This window comes from Haliotis asinina, chromosome 10 (assembly GCF_037392515.1).
Source record: "Haliotis asinina isolate JCU_RB_2024 chromosome 10, JCU_Hal_asi_v2, whole genome shotgun sequence".
NCBI classification, from domain to species: domain Eukaryota; kingdom Metazoa; phylum Mollusca; class Gastropoda; order Lepetellida; family Haliotidae; genus Haliotis; species Haliotis asinina.
The window spans coordinates 38,929,136-38,945,604 of record NC_090289.1 but is presented as its reverse complement, the minus strand read 5'-3'; the positions used below and the strand labels follow the sequence as shown (position 1 = coordinate 38,945,604).

Genomic DNA, 16,469 nt, shown 5'->3' with positions numbered 1-16,469 from the left:
TGTGCCAAAAAATGTCCTTTAATTTAAATGAATTTAGTACGTCGGTGAAACAGAAAAGGACCTAGATGGTTTTCTCCATGTGAATCTAGGGACCCCTAAATTTTCATCATTTTACCTTGTGGCTATGACAAGGACCCTTTGGCATTCATGCTTAGTTTCATTTAACTCTGATTTAGAATATTTGATTTACTCCCTTCTGTAAATCTCAATTTTCATGACACCTGCATCACATTTGACGAAGAAGCCGTGAAAATACACAGTATTTACGCTGACTAGAAGGACATTTTTAGACTTATTTGAGTTCGTAATATGCAATTCTTTCTTGATGGCTTCAGCCATGATGTCATTTTGCCTACTGACTTCATCATGTTGTTTAATATTGTCATTTAATTTGGTGTCGGTTGAGTAAATTTGATTTTACATGCTTTTACCAATATTCCAGAAACATCATGGTAGGGCACACCAGAAATGGGCTTCATCTATTCTATCTATGTGGGGAATCAAACCTAGGTCTTCAGCATGATGAGTGAACACTTTAACAACTACGCTACCCCACTGCCCAATTCAGTTTGGATCTTATCTTCTGAAATAAACTGTTGAGTATTTAATAAATAACAAATATGCTTAAAGCTCTGATGTTGCTTGAATATAAAAGCAGCGTAAAAACCAGCGTAATATTAAATTCAAACTGTTATGATTGTGATGTAAGCAGCATACAAAGCAAGAACATTAGTAAAATTTTATACCATTGGTTGGCCTTGTTGTAGACTGCTGTACCTACCCTAAGACAAATATTTGCGTTTTAAATACTTGAAACTAATAGTGATTAGGGATGAACCAGATGGATTTTGAAATACCTTTATCAAAGAAATATTACTCAAGATTGTCTGAAAATTTTAATTCCATTTGTCACGTTAGGCTGTTTTTGACGCTTGACAACCAGTAATGGAATGAAGAAATTGTTTTTGCTATGATGTTTGTTTATATTGCAAAATATTTTAACTTAGTGTCTGTTGTTAAAAAGTAATATTTGTTTGTGTGCAGGTTTTGTACAAACAGCAGTGTTTGTAAACACTGAAGGAACATACCTCATGACCTTGTGTAGGTCGTTGCCTCCTGAACATGCTTGTACTGGTAGATCACCATGTTTTATCCCAAAGTAATGAAAATAATGACAGGCAGCTGTTGGTTTATGTATGAAATACACAACTTAGCATATATACACTGGATGTGTTATGCATGTAGTTTTGTGTAGTAATGATTTTATCTAGCTTGTTCAGCATTAAATGTTGCATGTAATGAATGAATACATGCATTATGCTTACCATGCTTACACAGGCAACATTTGAGTCCAAGTGTACGTACTGAACCATTTTCATGTTATTAATGTGCTGATGCATGAAAATAGTCTAAAGTGTTGTTCTGCTTTTCATCTGTTTTGCCACAAAAGGCAACTATGCTTGTCGTAAGAGGCGACTAACAGGATCGAGTGGTCAGGCTCGCTGACTTGGTTGACACATGTCATCGGTTCCCAATTGCGCAGATCAATGCTCATTTTGTTGATCACTGGATTGTCTGGTCCAGACTCGATTATTTACAGACCGCCGCCATATAGCTGGAATATTGCTGAGTGCGGCGTAAAACTAAACTCACTCACTTACTCATCTGTTTTGAATCGTATAATGATGTTTATTTTCCTGATAGTTGACAGAATTTTGCCTTTCTTGACATAGACATTTTTAAAGTCTATTTTATATATTTTATTTAATGAGATGTTCATGTTACAGGTTAAGACCCAATAAGTATGGGAGCAGCCTTAAATTTGTCTAGACTTGACAAATCATTGTAGGCTGAGGTTGCATTGCTTTTCAATTTATTCTTGAGTATCTGCCAGACAGTCAAACAAATTTTGTCTGTGAAGTTTAATTGTGTGTCCAAGCAACTTTTTGCATCAGTTTAACCCCTAAGTATAGAGAACTTATGGTTATGATCAAGGTGTTAGGGTAGCCAAGTGGTTAAAGCATTTGCTAGTCACTTAGAAAAGCAGGGTTTGATTCCCCACATGAGTACAATGCATGAAGCCCATTTCTGACATTGCTTGAATATTACTAAAAGCTTCGTAAAACTTCACTGTCACTCAACCCATGAAGGTCTGAGGTAGAATAGGCCTTCAACAACCCATGCTTGCCTTAAAAGCCTATTCTGCTTGTCTTAAGAGGCAACTAACGGGATTGGGTGGTTCCCAGATTGATGCTCATGCTGTTGATTTCTGGATTGTCTGATCTAGACTCGATTATTTACAGACCACCACCATATAGCTGGAATATTGCTGAGTACAGCGTAAAACTAAACTCACTCACTCACTGACTATGATCATCATTATGATAGCTTATTATAATTAGGTCAAAAAAACAAAAAATATTTAGAAGTTCCATCATACATTTCAAACAGTTGAGACTTGGCTGTGCTGACACTGAGCATTCACCAGGGATGTTTTACATAACTTCAACATGTGGTACTTTTTCTTTGCTCTCTGACGATGCCATCATGTCTGTCATTCTGTTTTGCAGACAACACCGTGGACAGGTGCCAGAACACAGATGCCATTTTAACAAGCTGAGTAGGCAGACGACAGTGATGTCCGACAGTCTATAACAGGTGACAGTCACATTATGTTAATAGCCTCGTACTTTGTTCATGTTTGAATCTAGTCTCCATGATACATATTAATACAATGAAGAGACGTTGTCCTTGGGTAACTCAGATGATGCTGATTTGTTTGTCTCATGTCCTTGGCAGTCTGGTGATCTGTGGACAGTTTGGTGTGTGTCATCAGTCGTCTGTTCATAAACATCTCTAAAATTACTGGACCAGCAGAGATGCCAACAGGATATGAATTTTAGCATCATACCATTATGAATGCACTAAAAATTCCATGTAATGTGAAGAAAATTCATGAAAATTTGGATATATAGACAAAACATTTGTTTTCATTTATTAAATACATTTTCACCAAGAAGAGATGGTAAGAAGAAATGTGATGCTGTTAATTTGGAAGTCTGCTGTTGGAGATGTGTGAAATTTGGAGTAAATTTGTTAAAATTTGGATGTGTAAAAAAACCCATACATTCTCATTAATTGAATACATTTTTGTGAAAAAGAGATGGCAAGAAGAATTGTAATCCTGATAATTGGGAAATCTGCTGTTGGAGGTATGTGAAATTAAAGCTTCACTCTTGATTAGTGTCCTATTATCTTTCTCAGAATCCATTTGCTGTTAGACCAGTGAAACTAAAGCTTCACATGCTTGTCCCTCCAATGGTGTCACCTAGCCTCACAACAGAAATACTGAAAAACTGAACTTTTGTTTCTGCTTGTGATGACATTATGTTTTGTTCTAGACATTACATATCGTAGTCACATGTTCATCTCTGGTAATTATGCTGATAAGTATTACTGTCAAAACTATTATACATCATTACATGTCCTTGGTTTAAAGATTTGATACTGTGACTGTATATTCAGGTAAGCTACAGTTTGGCTTAAAGACCGGGGTGCAAACCTAGAAAAAAAATCCCAAAAGTTTCCATTAAGTCTCCTTTTGGCTACACTTCAGTAGATGTTATCGGACCTTGAGTGGTAGGACTGTGAGGCAATTGTTACCTGGCAACAATCTGGCGATGCCAGGTTAACCTTAGGGATTTATCACTAGAAAAAAACATAGTCCTTTTAATAAATGTCCAACAATCCTCTAACTACATATTTTGATCACTAACAGTTTAATTTGGTAAGCTTGTGTGAAATTTAAAATTAGACTTATTTCCTGTAAATAAAATCATCAAAATGGTGATGTCAGCACCAGATAATTGAACAGCCCTATGCCAGGGGTCATGTCAGGGTCAGGGGTTATTTTCACAGCCTACCTCAAATATGAAACTCTGAATGAAACTGTAACATCTTATATAAGTCGGGCAGCAAGATTATGAATGGTAGACTAAAGAAACATTGTTAAAGATATACAGAAATAGTGGCGCTTATATTTGATAATCTCTGTATGTTACCTATACATGTGATATCATAGTGAGATTCTCTATATATCCTATAAGTGCTGAGTGATTCTATTGTGTCTATTGATTAGTTATACATATATTCCTGAAATCAATGATTAGAATATGTAAAATATTCATACTGTCTTGCCAAATACAATGTTCACTTCATCTGGAATTGATTATCCACCATTATACAGTTACAGGATTGAATTGATCTTATTCTACTGTTGATATTTTTCCTCGTATAGTGTCATGAATATTGCATATTTGGGTAATTATATTTTCAGGACAGATGATCTTTTACAAGGTCTTGTCAATGTGCCTGCTGTGAGCTTCATGAATATTTATTGACCTATTTTCATGAGATTTAATCGTAGTTATGCTTTTTGACATTTTGAAACCCTGTGAACAGTAAATGGTTTCAAATGATATTGTACATTTTATAGTCTTGGATCACGGAGTAATCTTTGATCAGTGGTGATGCAAACCAATTATCTAGTGCTTCCGTGTTGGGAACATGTCTACTACTGATAAGTCAGCATATTGTAAAGCTGATTATGAGAGTTTGCTGTCATTTGTCAATACACCCCAGAATATCTGAGTAACACATGCCTGGTTGACACATCATCATATCTGAAGTTGATTGATGCTCATGATGTTGATCACTGGAATGTCTGGTTCAGATTTGATCATTTTGCAGACTGCCATGATATAGCTGGAATATTGCTTAGTTTGATGCTTGACATCAATTAACTATAACCTTTTGTCAGTAATGAAAAGAATATTAACCTGGGCCTCCTTTCACAGGGCACTGAGGTGGCCGTAAGTCACTAAGATAACCTTAGTGCAATATTAAAGAATGGGAGTTAAGGTTAACCTTAGTAGAGGCTGCTTCGTGAAGAGAGCCCTAGATTCACTTACTCTCCTCTCTGAAACCCTGATTAATCTGCTATCTATCAAAGACGTATCTGTGTCTTGTAAGACAGATATGGTGTTAACAGATTAAGAAACATATTCATGCATGACACACTGTGACTTAGCTTTAAAAATGTCACTAGGTGACATTAAACTTGAATGACTGACTCACTCAAGGAAGACAACAGTCTGTGATCGAGTCCCCTGTAATGTTCTCTGTGTGATGAAAACAGATCCAGATTTTGTCAAGGTGTATATGACACTACATCAAAGATTTGTATTCACGAAAAAGGTTTTAAAATAGACAACTGAATTATTGAACATGTTAAATGAATTATATCTGTACAATGTCTTATTCAATGAGTTCATGATATGGGTGTCCCTTAAACACACAAATAATGCATGGTTTGATATTCTGTCAAGAATTGGTTCTTAGCAGTGAAACGTGATGTAAGAGAGTTTGAAATTTTATCCTGTGTTGTGTACCTCCATCATCTGATGTGGTGACTCAAAGGCACAGGTCGAGATTCTTACAGTAGTTACCCAGAAAGCGTAGTGGTTAAGGTGTTTTGTTCGTTATGCCAAAGTCCATATCCGGTGTCCCCTGTTGTGATGTTGCTGGAATATTGCTAAGTGCAACTTAAAATCTAACTCACTCACTCTGATCAGGAGATTTTGTCATCTGAAGAGGCAAGGTAACTTGGTTGATAATGTATTATCTACTCCAGTGATGTGGGATATTCTTCATGATATCGATCATTAGCGTATACAGTCTGGACCCAATATTCACCGACTGCTTTGATATAATCAATTTATTGCTGGGAACAAACAAGACAAACACATTTCGGTCCAATCAAATTCGGCTAGAAAGAGTAGCAGAACACTACTAAAAACTAATGTTTTTGTAGATAACGTTCCAAACCTTCCTTTTTTACCCACAGAAATTGGTATCTATTAGGATCAGATGTAAATGTATATAAGAGGCTAGGTTTGTGTGATTCTCAGGGAGCTGAGAGTGTAGGATGAAAGCCCACTGATATGTTTTCTGTGATATTAGGTCAATTCTTTGCCTATATGTAATTTTCTGCTTTACAAGTGGCTCAGTAGTATGGTAATAGTATTACATAGTTTATGTTATAGGTAGAGATGACATTTCACAATTTGATGGCTGACTGAAATGTTCATGATTTTGTGTCACATATTTGTTGTGCCTATTATTGATATATTAATGGATGGTACTGAACTATGTATTCTTTGATAACACTGTGGCACAAATAAACCTTTAAAATAACTTTTATCTGATTTTATATGCCCACACGTTATTATCTTCCGCATCGTCCAAAAACTTAACCCGGTAAAGTTGTATTTTCATAACTCTGCCCATGATTTTCCATGTTATTCTTTGTTCCTCATTAATATTAATAATCTTGTAGCATTCATGAAGACAGATGACATTTCCTGGCATATTACTACTTTATAAATAATATCATAGGGCTGATGACACTGGTTTAGCAGGTCATTTTACAGATAGCTGAAAATATATGTATATTTACTCAGAAAAAAACCCACTAAAATATAATGAAAATGAAGTTTAAAGCCAGTTTGAACAGATTTGGTTCAGAAAAAAAATCTAAGTGACAAACAATTCATTGATCCTCTTCCACAACCTGCCCAGACAGGAACTCTCAATTTGTAGGATTGGGAAGGAGAAAGTATAATGTTCAGCTGTCAAGTTTTGCCTCAGATGTTCAGCATGTACTGTGATTACTTATATGGTCATTTAAACACTGCTGTATGTAAACAGCATTGCTGTAAATCACTGAAATAACTTTTGGTACAGTGAGACAGTCCCTCCTGGATTCCGCGGCAATTTTTTAAGAATTCCACAACAAATTTAATCAAATTCTGCACCCCACTTTTCAGTATTCTGCAAAACATTCTGCAGCTGAAACATTTAAAAAAACTAGCAAAAACATTATACAGACCTTCATGGTTTAATTCTCAAACACAGATATAAAGTTAAACTGACAATATACATCACATCTTGAGTGACAAAGCACCCACACCAGTTTCTGTGTTTGAGAATTAAACACTCGCTGAAAGTTATTTCTCTCCTCTCAATTGTAACTTTGATGCAGACGAACAATTTCCGGTTTCATGCAGACAATTTTATACCTATAAGAAATCTGAAATAATTTCAATTTTCAAAATGATCGATTTTGAGAATGTAATTGCAGTGTCAAATTTATCTAATATTATTTGAAAAATGCCTAAAATTTGCTTTATTAATAAAGTATCTTTAATCATGATTATTTTGAAAATGTTGTCACAATAAATATGTCAGTCTTTTTTTTATGTGTAACCAACCCGACTTTTGACATTAGCTCTACTTTACGTTTTGGGTGACAGTCTTTTTTCACTCATTTTTTAAAATGAGCAAATTCCGCGACAGAAAAGTGGCAAATTCTGCACAGATTCTGCACGCAAATCGTTTTTCCTGCGGACCAGACGCTCTTCTGCATGGCAAGGTAATTTCTGCGATTTTTCTGCAACCGCGGAATCGCAGAATCCAGGAGGGACTTGTGAGAAGTAATTAACGATTACCAATGCTGATTAGTTTTCATCCAGCTATGATATACATAAGGCTGCATAAAAAAAATTAGTGTTTCTCAGACACATATTTTTCAAAACCAATGAGGACAGCAGGACTTGTTGAAACAATTTTGATTGAAAAGAAACCGACGAGACAGGAACACATTTATGTTTATTTCTCTCCGAAATACAATTTGGAAAGTTAAGCACATGTTAATGAGTTGTAAATTCAGTCACATTTGCTGTTACACACACTCATTCTTATAGTGAACAAATGGATGATTTGGATTGTAGTTTTTAAGCGGCAACAAATAAAAGTGGCGTGCCAATGCCTTATTATATTTCATTTTCTGTATTTATGCCTAACTCACTTTCTTTGCATGTATAAATGCCAAATATCCCTGTCTGCTACTGACATACTCTGATGTTGGATTTTAACAAAATCTTTAAAGAGGAACGATATTAATTTTAAAAAATCCTTGACTGATGTGAATAGATAAAACATTTTTCACCATGATTATTATGATATATGATGTTTATGAAGCAATAAAATGTAGATATGTTGGTATTGTTTTCACGAATGATGACAGGCAGATGTGTTATGTAACACAAATGACAAGCATATCCTGTAATCTATGGTCAATCAGTTAAGGTTTTACATCTTTGACCTGGTTTGTTGGGGCATGTTTCTGACAGTGTTTATTTGTTCCATGTCGTAACATTTGATTTATGTGGCTGCTGTTGTGTTAACATTTTACCACAATTTGCCATGAAGGAATTTTGAAATGCTGATTGCCTTGATATTTGATTCGTGCAGTTTGAACCAATCAACCAAAGGTCAGCATGTGTTAGGTAACAACACCAGGATTTTCCGAAATCTTTCAGGTAATTTTCAGTCCAGTAAATTTGAAAAAATATCGATAGGTTTTGTATTCATGAGTGTTAAAGTGGGTAGGTAATATGGCCATTTCATGAATCATGGTTGTCAGTGTCCTTGACCTTGTGCTTGTTCTCCAAGGGAACACCGAGTCAGCATAGGTTCCCAACAGTTTGTGTGTGGAACGTTATAACCATGTAAATTTTAAACTTAAAAAAGAAATTGCTAAAACATAGATGAGATTAAAACACTTTTTGGTAAAATTTACTAGAACACTGTGTTTTTCTCTAAAAATGTAATGCCCCAAGAAAATAATGATATAGATTTCTAGCTTAGAACAGGGCTTTTATGGAGATTACCTATAAGTTTATGATTGGACATGTATTGGACTGGGTTGTTTAACATGTTAAACCGTGTATCAAAATCAACTAAAAGATGTATGGAAAGACATAACTAGTGTTTGTCAAGCTGCTATTTATGCATCTGTGTAAGTATTGGTGGGCCAATTATTTACAGTGTCAGGTTGCACTGGTATAATGAGATGTAATCCTGGGCCAGTATTTTAAAATACAGTCGTGAGAGAGTGAGTGAGTATCGTTTTACGCTGCATTTAGCAATATTCCAGCAGTATGACAGTGGGGCACACCAGAAATAGGCTTGTATTTTGGTCTTCAGAGTGACTAGTTGATGTTAAATCATTAGACTACCATACTGCCCCTTTTGAATGTGACAGAAGTTTAACATTATTTGTTTGGGACAGTTTTTATTTTGAGAATAGCTTGCCTTTTATTCTTCCATGGAATATGTGTGAATTCAGCTGTAGTTCCATTGTATTGATTACTTGTGATCATGGATAATACATTACTTTCTGCTCTACATAATGTCTACTGATAATTCACAGCTTGTTTGTTGATAGGTTAGTATTTATACCTGTTGTATAAACAGCTATGTACACCCTGGCAAGAAATAGAGTAAGTGTTGAATGTAGCAATTGGCACACTAGTTAGGATGTACAAAAAGTGTTCATCTGCAATATACTGGTGTTAAATGTAAACGTCTTATCATCAAGCACACTGACACAAAAGTGTGGTGTCTGTATAGGAACTTGCTAAACCCATGGAACTAATCACAGGCTTGTACATGACTCATCATCTCAGTAAACACAACAAATGGCAAGTTATGGGTATTATGCCTTCTTTTCTTTTCGCCTCTTTTCTTTTATCCTCCTTTCCTCTTTTCTACTCTTCTCTTCTTTTATCCTCTCATTTTAAAGTGGGCAGCATACCTTGCCTTTTAATCTGTTTGGTGTGTGTAAAAAGTTCAGCTGATATTTCATAATCGTGACCGAGTGTACTATGACTACTTGTACTTTACCTGATATGGATTGTCCTCTTAGAAATTGCAGTTAAGTAAACAGAATACTAAGTGGAACAGTTTCCTCAAATCTTTACTCCCTTTTTTTGGTTCAAGGTGGTTAAATAAAACCAATACATTTTAGTCCTCAATATTTAAACAGATAAGGTTGGAATATCAGTTGTGATGGATGACTTTGCTGACATTTTGAATTGCTCGCAAGTATACCTTTGGGTCTGAGATAATATGCTAATAAATTGGACTCTGTGATTAGTGGCCATTGTTCTCATACTGTATTCAGTCTCAGCAGGCGTAGGTTGTTAGATGGCTGACTCTGTGCACTGGCCATTAGGTGCCTATGTTTCAATGTGAGGGTTCGAATCCCAGATGGGACTCCATATATACCATATAGTATATTCTAAATCACACTGTGTATTCATTGCTTTAATCAGTGGAAGCTGTTCTGGTTTATACTTGTCAAAGGGGTACACAAAGGCTGTAGCCTTGACTACAACTTGTCAGACTTCCATTTTCGTGGAAGCAATGGTGACTGAGTGAGTTGACATGCTGACTTTGAGGTTAAGTGCCAGACTCTTAAAATAGGGATTCGCATGCCGGATGGAACTCAACTAAGTACTAGTAATCTGTACATTACTAAGGTGTAAATCTAAATGTAACATATGCTGCAATGTATCTATCTACATTTGATGTTTTCCCTTCAATATGGTATCTGTTCATTTCTTTATGAACATTGTGAGAATCTATTTATATGATGATTTCACAATATTTCCCGAGACTGAAAATACCAATATATTTCCAACATATTTATTGCTTATAATAACTGTACAGAACAGCTTGTGGGCATTAGAACGATTGTTGTGTGTGAGCTGGGTCATTTTGCGCTGTTGTGCATGGGTGCTTTTTCTGAACCCACAGTACAGATATAAGTAAATAGGTTTGATAATGGGAGATAGGAGAATTCAGTAGTGTTCAAATACTAACAGTTCCCTTCCTATGGCAGCATGAAGGTAGCATCTTACACCCCTGTTATAGTCTCTTCTGAATGAAGTCGTGACCACCATTTCAATAACATGATTCAGGGTGTTCTACCATATGAGTGTATGTTAAAGCATTTGTCATATTTCTTTGTACACTTGTCCAATTCTCCACTTGGTACAGGGTGTAAAGCTCTTTGTGGTGTGTTCTGATGTTCTGTTGCACAAATTTTGCTGAAAACATTGTGCAGCATCACTTAGTGTCATACTTTATTCTATCATTATAACATGAAATCAGATCTGAATTCATGTTTCCCATTTGCAGACGTCAGGGTGACAAGTCACACCTACCTACGGTGTCATCTTTATCGTTTATCATTGGCAAATAAGTTCAACCTCCGTTCTGTGTTAATGATGAAACCAGCATGTTGACATCACTGACGTAGGTGTAGGAGTGCAGGTCATCAACATTGTTTGATCAATCTGATATCAAGAGAGAAGACAAAAGTATTTGGTTGGTTACTTTCCCTATACCCAGCAATATTCCAGCTATCTGGCAGCAAACTGTAAATAAGTGAGTGTGGACCAGACAATCCAGTGATCAACAACATTAGCATCGATCCAAAAGCATATGCACTTCACACCATTCGACATGGCCATTCATTGGTTGTTTGCTTTATCCAAATTGATTGAAGTCGACAAGAAATTTCCTTTTGATGATAAAATCTCTGATACATTCTTGTGGAAATTTAGAAACAGACTTACTGTAAGTCAATATCAGATTCAAGCACCTAAGGCAGAGGGTGTTTTCTTTTGTCAATGGGACCAGGTGGGCTCCGGAATACCAAGTGTCATCAGGTGTTTTTCCTGACATTACTCCTGGACAAACACAAATTGAATTTCTATTAATTCTGTAGGACAAATTGTTGTCAGGGCTTCTCTTTGATAAGTAGTACAGGCCTGTTTCCTTCAGTTGACTGCATCATCACACTTTGACAAGATGTTGCTCATGAGAGGGCTACTGAAAGGATCAATAATATCAGTCAATATTGTTTGGAAGAAATATTAATGATTATCAGTATGACAGTTATGTTATCGTTAATGTTCTACATAAACTGTAGTGATGGAATACAGTTTTCGTTTTCTTTACAAGTCAGGTATTATTAAGCACTGTAGTATTGTTACAAAGGTAGATGGGCCTGGAAATTAATTTTTCATTGGTTTTCATGTATTTTCAGCAATCCGCCAAAAGGACATAATGAAATTAAAAAAGATGGATGATAGCACTGCTGACTGAAATCTGAACTGCTGTCTGTGAAGCTCTCTCATTGACAATATATAATAATGTTTTATGAAATTTGTGCTCATACTGAAATCACCAACAAGTTAAACCCTGAGAGTTTGTTTCTGGTACTGACAGACTGTTAAATAGCCTTATTGTCTTGGAGGCATACTTTAACCGATTTATCCAGCAACTCAACAAGGTCGATGTCTTCTACTAGCAGATGATACACACAGTGTTCCTACATCCTCTTTGAGATAATACCCTGGCAGGTGGTCTTGCTTTGGTCACTAATGGTCTGTATCCTAGTTTTATGTTATGCTAAGTGATAGTCTCAGGAAGTAATATTTATTTTAATAAATTGCATTGTTTTATACCTGTTTTACATACTTTTGCTATTGTTGAACTTGTTCTCATAGCTGTATGGCTGCCAATGTGGTGTAAAAGTTTGACTCATTCACTCACACTGCGACAGGGCTCCAGATAAGGGCAGCATGGCGTATATATATACGGATATAAAATAATATGCATGATACGGGGGGGGGGGGGGATGTTTTTAGAAAAGGTAGTTGATACGCACCTCAGCAATGGTGTATGGTCTTGGAATCATTTACAAAATTATCTGAAAAAGTTTTGTTTTATTGTTTATTGACCTGTTTACACAAAAGTAGCAGTGTTGTAGCACATATATGAAATAAAACACACGATTACTGATATTCCATTAAATTCCATTCAGTGCCCTGAATGTACCTTTAAGTTTGTCCAGTACTCCTATATTGAAAAAATGAGTTACACTTTTGATATTGACAAATTATCTGGAGTCCTGCTTTGATATATGAAGAGATTACTTTTTCGCAGTTGTGTCTGACGATGCACTGAAAGCCACAACAAACCTATATTATGTATCCCAAATGGATCTGCCCCTGCTTGCTCTGAGTGACTTGTTGCAACAATTGTTGAAATGTCCAACAAGGTCCAAGTCACTCCGTCAGTTATTTCGGCTCTACAGGTGTGTGGGGATAGGAAGGCCTGAATAGCTCAGCTTAGTCTGTGAATTTTTATCATTTTGATGGTAACAAACTAATCCATATAAATTGAAAAGGTGCCCCAGAGAGACCAGGGATTCAGAACCTGAGGACATCTACACTTGCTACAGTTAACCCTTAGCCTGCTGAATTTCAGCATAAGGCATTGTTGGAGGGTGGGTGATTTAAAACAGTTGGTGTGTTACTAAATTAGGGACTGCTGACAAAATATTTGCGACATTAATGCTAGATAGAAAAATGAACATTATTATCAAAAAGTATCCTGATAATTTCAAACATACAGAGGTTAATTATAAGGCAAACATAAATGGTGTAAATTGTCCTGAATTTACCTGAATTACTTGATTGCTCAGTTGTCAAATAAATGCAAACTGAATTTATTATTACCAATTTCTTATAATTATCTGACTTAAATTTTGTATATTTGAGAGGATTAAGGCATGAGCACTGCAGAGAGGGCTTGGCAGTTGGGAAATACATGTGGTTCAGGGAGTGTGAGACTAAGTTGTGGGTGTCTGGACTATCTTTCCCTATCTGAAAGTGGTATGTGGGTCTTTATCAGGATGTTTGCAATTCACCACATCTGCTGTGAGCAAATCTGAGAAAGGTATTGCGCCTCCAGAGCACTGGTGTGGCTGCCAGATGGACTACAGATCAACTTATCTACCAGTCCATCTGCCTTGGGTGTATCTGTTCTGTCTGTCAACCTCCTCAGCGTAATTAAGCCATTCCTGCACTGTTCCTGCAGCACGTGCTGGTCATACTTATCTATCTGCTCATGTGCACCTTCTTTTGGTGAACTGTCCATCAGCTCATGTACACACGTCCGTCTGCTCATGTGTACCTTCTATCTGCTCATGTGAACCATCCATCTAATCTGCTCATGTGAACAGTCTGCAAGTAAATGATCCATTTCCTCTGCTCATGTGAACAGTCTGCAAGTAAACGATCCATTTCCTCTGTTCATGTGAACAGCCTGTCTGCTCATATGAACTATACATCTGCTCTCTTGATGTAAACAGTCCGTCTGCGGATGTGAACAGGGTTCCTGCTGATTTTAGCAATCAGTCTGCTCATATGAACTATCCATCTCATATTGAACCGTCCATCTGCATATGTGAATTGTCAATCTCCTATCAATTATTCTTCATTCCTAATCTATCAATGATCTATTTATCACCTACTCTTAATATATTTTTAAGCTGTTATTAAATTGCTTTTCAACTGTTCCTGATATTTCTTCAGCAATTCTAAATCTGTTCAACTTTCCTATCCATCTTGCTCACCCTACTTACGTCATTAATGCTCTGTGGAAGTGATTATTTTTTCCTTCATGTTTCTTATTTGTATCATGTTTTTGTACACACCAAGGAAACCTTACTAGTTCCGTTGTGAATCATCGAGAAATTCTTATAGGAAATTCTGATGAAGATGATGGAACACATGTTAATTCAAAACGCCTTTTGATAACCTGTCTGAGTTTTGTAAATCTTGCTCCCAAGTGGCTTTCTTGGCTCAATACCAGTGTTGTAGAGTAACGGGGCTACTTAATATTTCACAGTGTTGGCACAAAGTTTCCTCCGATCTTGCCAGGAAGATATGATTAGATTTGATGATGGATTTGAACACTGTCACTGTAAATTACGATGGGCGAGTGAGTGAGTATGGTTTTATGCCATGTTAGCAATATTACTGTGGGAGACATAGGGGAAAGGGCTTCACTCAGTGTATCCATGTAGGGAGTCGAACCTTGATCTTCATAAGGAGTAAAGGCTTTATCCATTAGGCTACCCCACCATGCTTAAATCTAGATGAGCCTGCTGATTGCTTGTCATGGCAAGTTTTATCAGATCGACATCACAAATCAAATGGAAAGTTTTGTGCCACTTCTAAAAGGCTCGTGAAGGTCGGGGTAGAATAGGCCTTCAGCAACCCATGCTTGCCATAAAAGGCAACACATGTTGTAAGAGGCGACTAATGGGATTAGGTTTTCAGGCTGTTGTTGATCACTGGATTGTCTGTTCCAGACTCTGTTATTTACAGAGTGCCACCATATAGCTGGAACATTGCTGAGTGCGGGGTAAAACTGAACTCACACTCACTCACTCTAAAAGGGAACCTCTAAACATGGTGTAAGATCCACAAGCAACTTGATTTGCTGTTTCAATCAAAAGGATGCTTAGTTTGCCATATTAGTTTACTGTCATGCTCCATGTTTGAATAGGGTAACTTTGGGTCAGACTGACATGGAACACATGTCCTTTAAAACATGGATCGTATTTGCACAGAATATTTCCTTAGCCAACTTTCAAGGAAAACCATGAAAAACAGACATGACAAATGTAATAGTTCTAAGTCAACAACACGCCTGCCGAATGTTTGGAAAGGAAATTTGTTCAATTGAAGGGATTATTACTATGTGCGTGATCCATACAAACAAATTTGTTGTACAACTACACCAACTTCCAGTCAGCCAATTGTAGCTACTGGCGTGGTCGGGTAGCCTAGTGGTTAAAGTGTGCTCGTCTGAATGATGATCTGAGTTTGAGTCCCCTCATAGGTTCAATGTGTAAAGTTCATTTCTGGTTTAACCCTGCCATGATTTTGCTGGAATATTGCTGAAAGTGGCATAAAACCATACTCACTCACTCAGTATGACTACTACGTAAAGAGCCTTCTAAATTCGTTTTATTATTTCCTTTCAAGAATGTGTTGATGAAAAAAAGAATGATGCTTTATTTATTAAATACTGAATAGATATACTGATACAGAATCAGCTTTAAAACCGCCAAAGGAATTTCTTCTCTTGGCCCATTAACAACGCTTTCAAAGCTGAATATTTGTGCTTTGGACCATACACTTATTGTGCTATCTCTGGAAAACAGTTACAGCATTGGAATGTTACAAGCTTGGAAGGTTTTAGAAATATGGAAAGTATCTTGCAATGGATTAGTGCTTCTCATTTTGCTGATGAGGTATGTGTGGTCATATAGCAGTGTGAAAGTGGTACTATTCCTGGATGTGCTGAAGGCATCAGTATCAGGATCCTTGTCACCTTGTGGTGCTGATGATGGTGTTATCACTAACTGACATTGACAGTGAGTCAGAGTGCAGGTAGCAGACAGGATCTGGCTGTGTGTTTTGGATCTAGCTCTTCAATCTGGTGGGGAACGATTTTACCTTATTCTCCCCTCCAGGTGCAATGCAACTTCTCTAATTGTGTATATGTAGATGTTAGAAATAATACTGCACTGTTTGTTGCAAAACATGTTACATATTTTTGTGGCAGTCATAGGGGTAAGTGCACTTGGGTTAATGCCACTTTGTGTGATGATTATGGTGATGCCTGCCACTTTGTAC

The 16,469-nt window shown here is 36.7% G+C and overlaps 1 protein-coding gene across 6 annotated transcripts in view; it reads left to right on the top strand.

Moving 5' to 3' along the window:
* The window catches only part of LOC137297632 (sodium-driven chloride bicarbonate exchanger-like), a 118,615-nt gene that overhangs the window by 15,104 nt on the left and 87,042 nt on the right, over nucleotides 1–16,469 (top strand). For all 6 annotated transcript variants that reach the window (XM_067829516.1, XM_067829511.1, XM_067829510.1 and 3 more), the window contains exon 2: nucleotides 2,571–2,658. The gene's annotated coding sequence lies outside the window, so the exon portion shown is untranslated. The remainder of the gene's footprint in view (nucleotides 1–2,570; nucleotides 2,659–16,469) is intronic.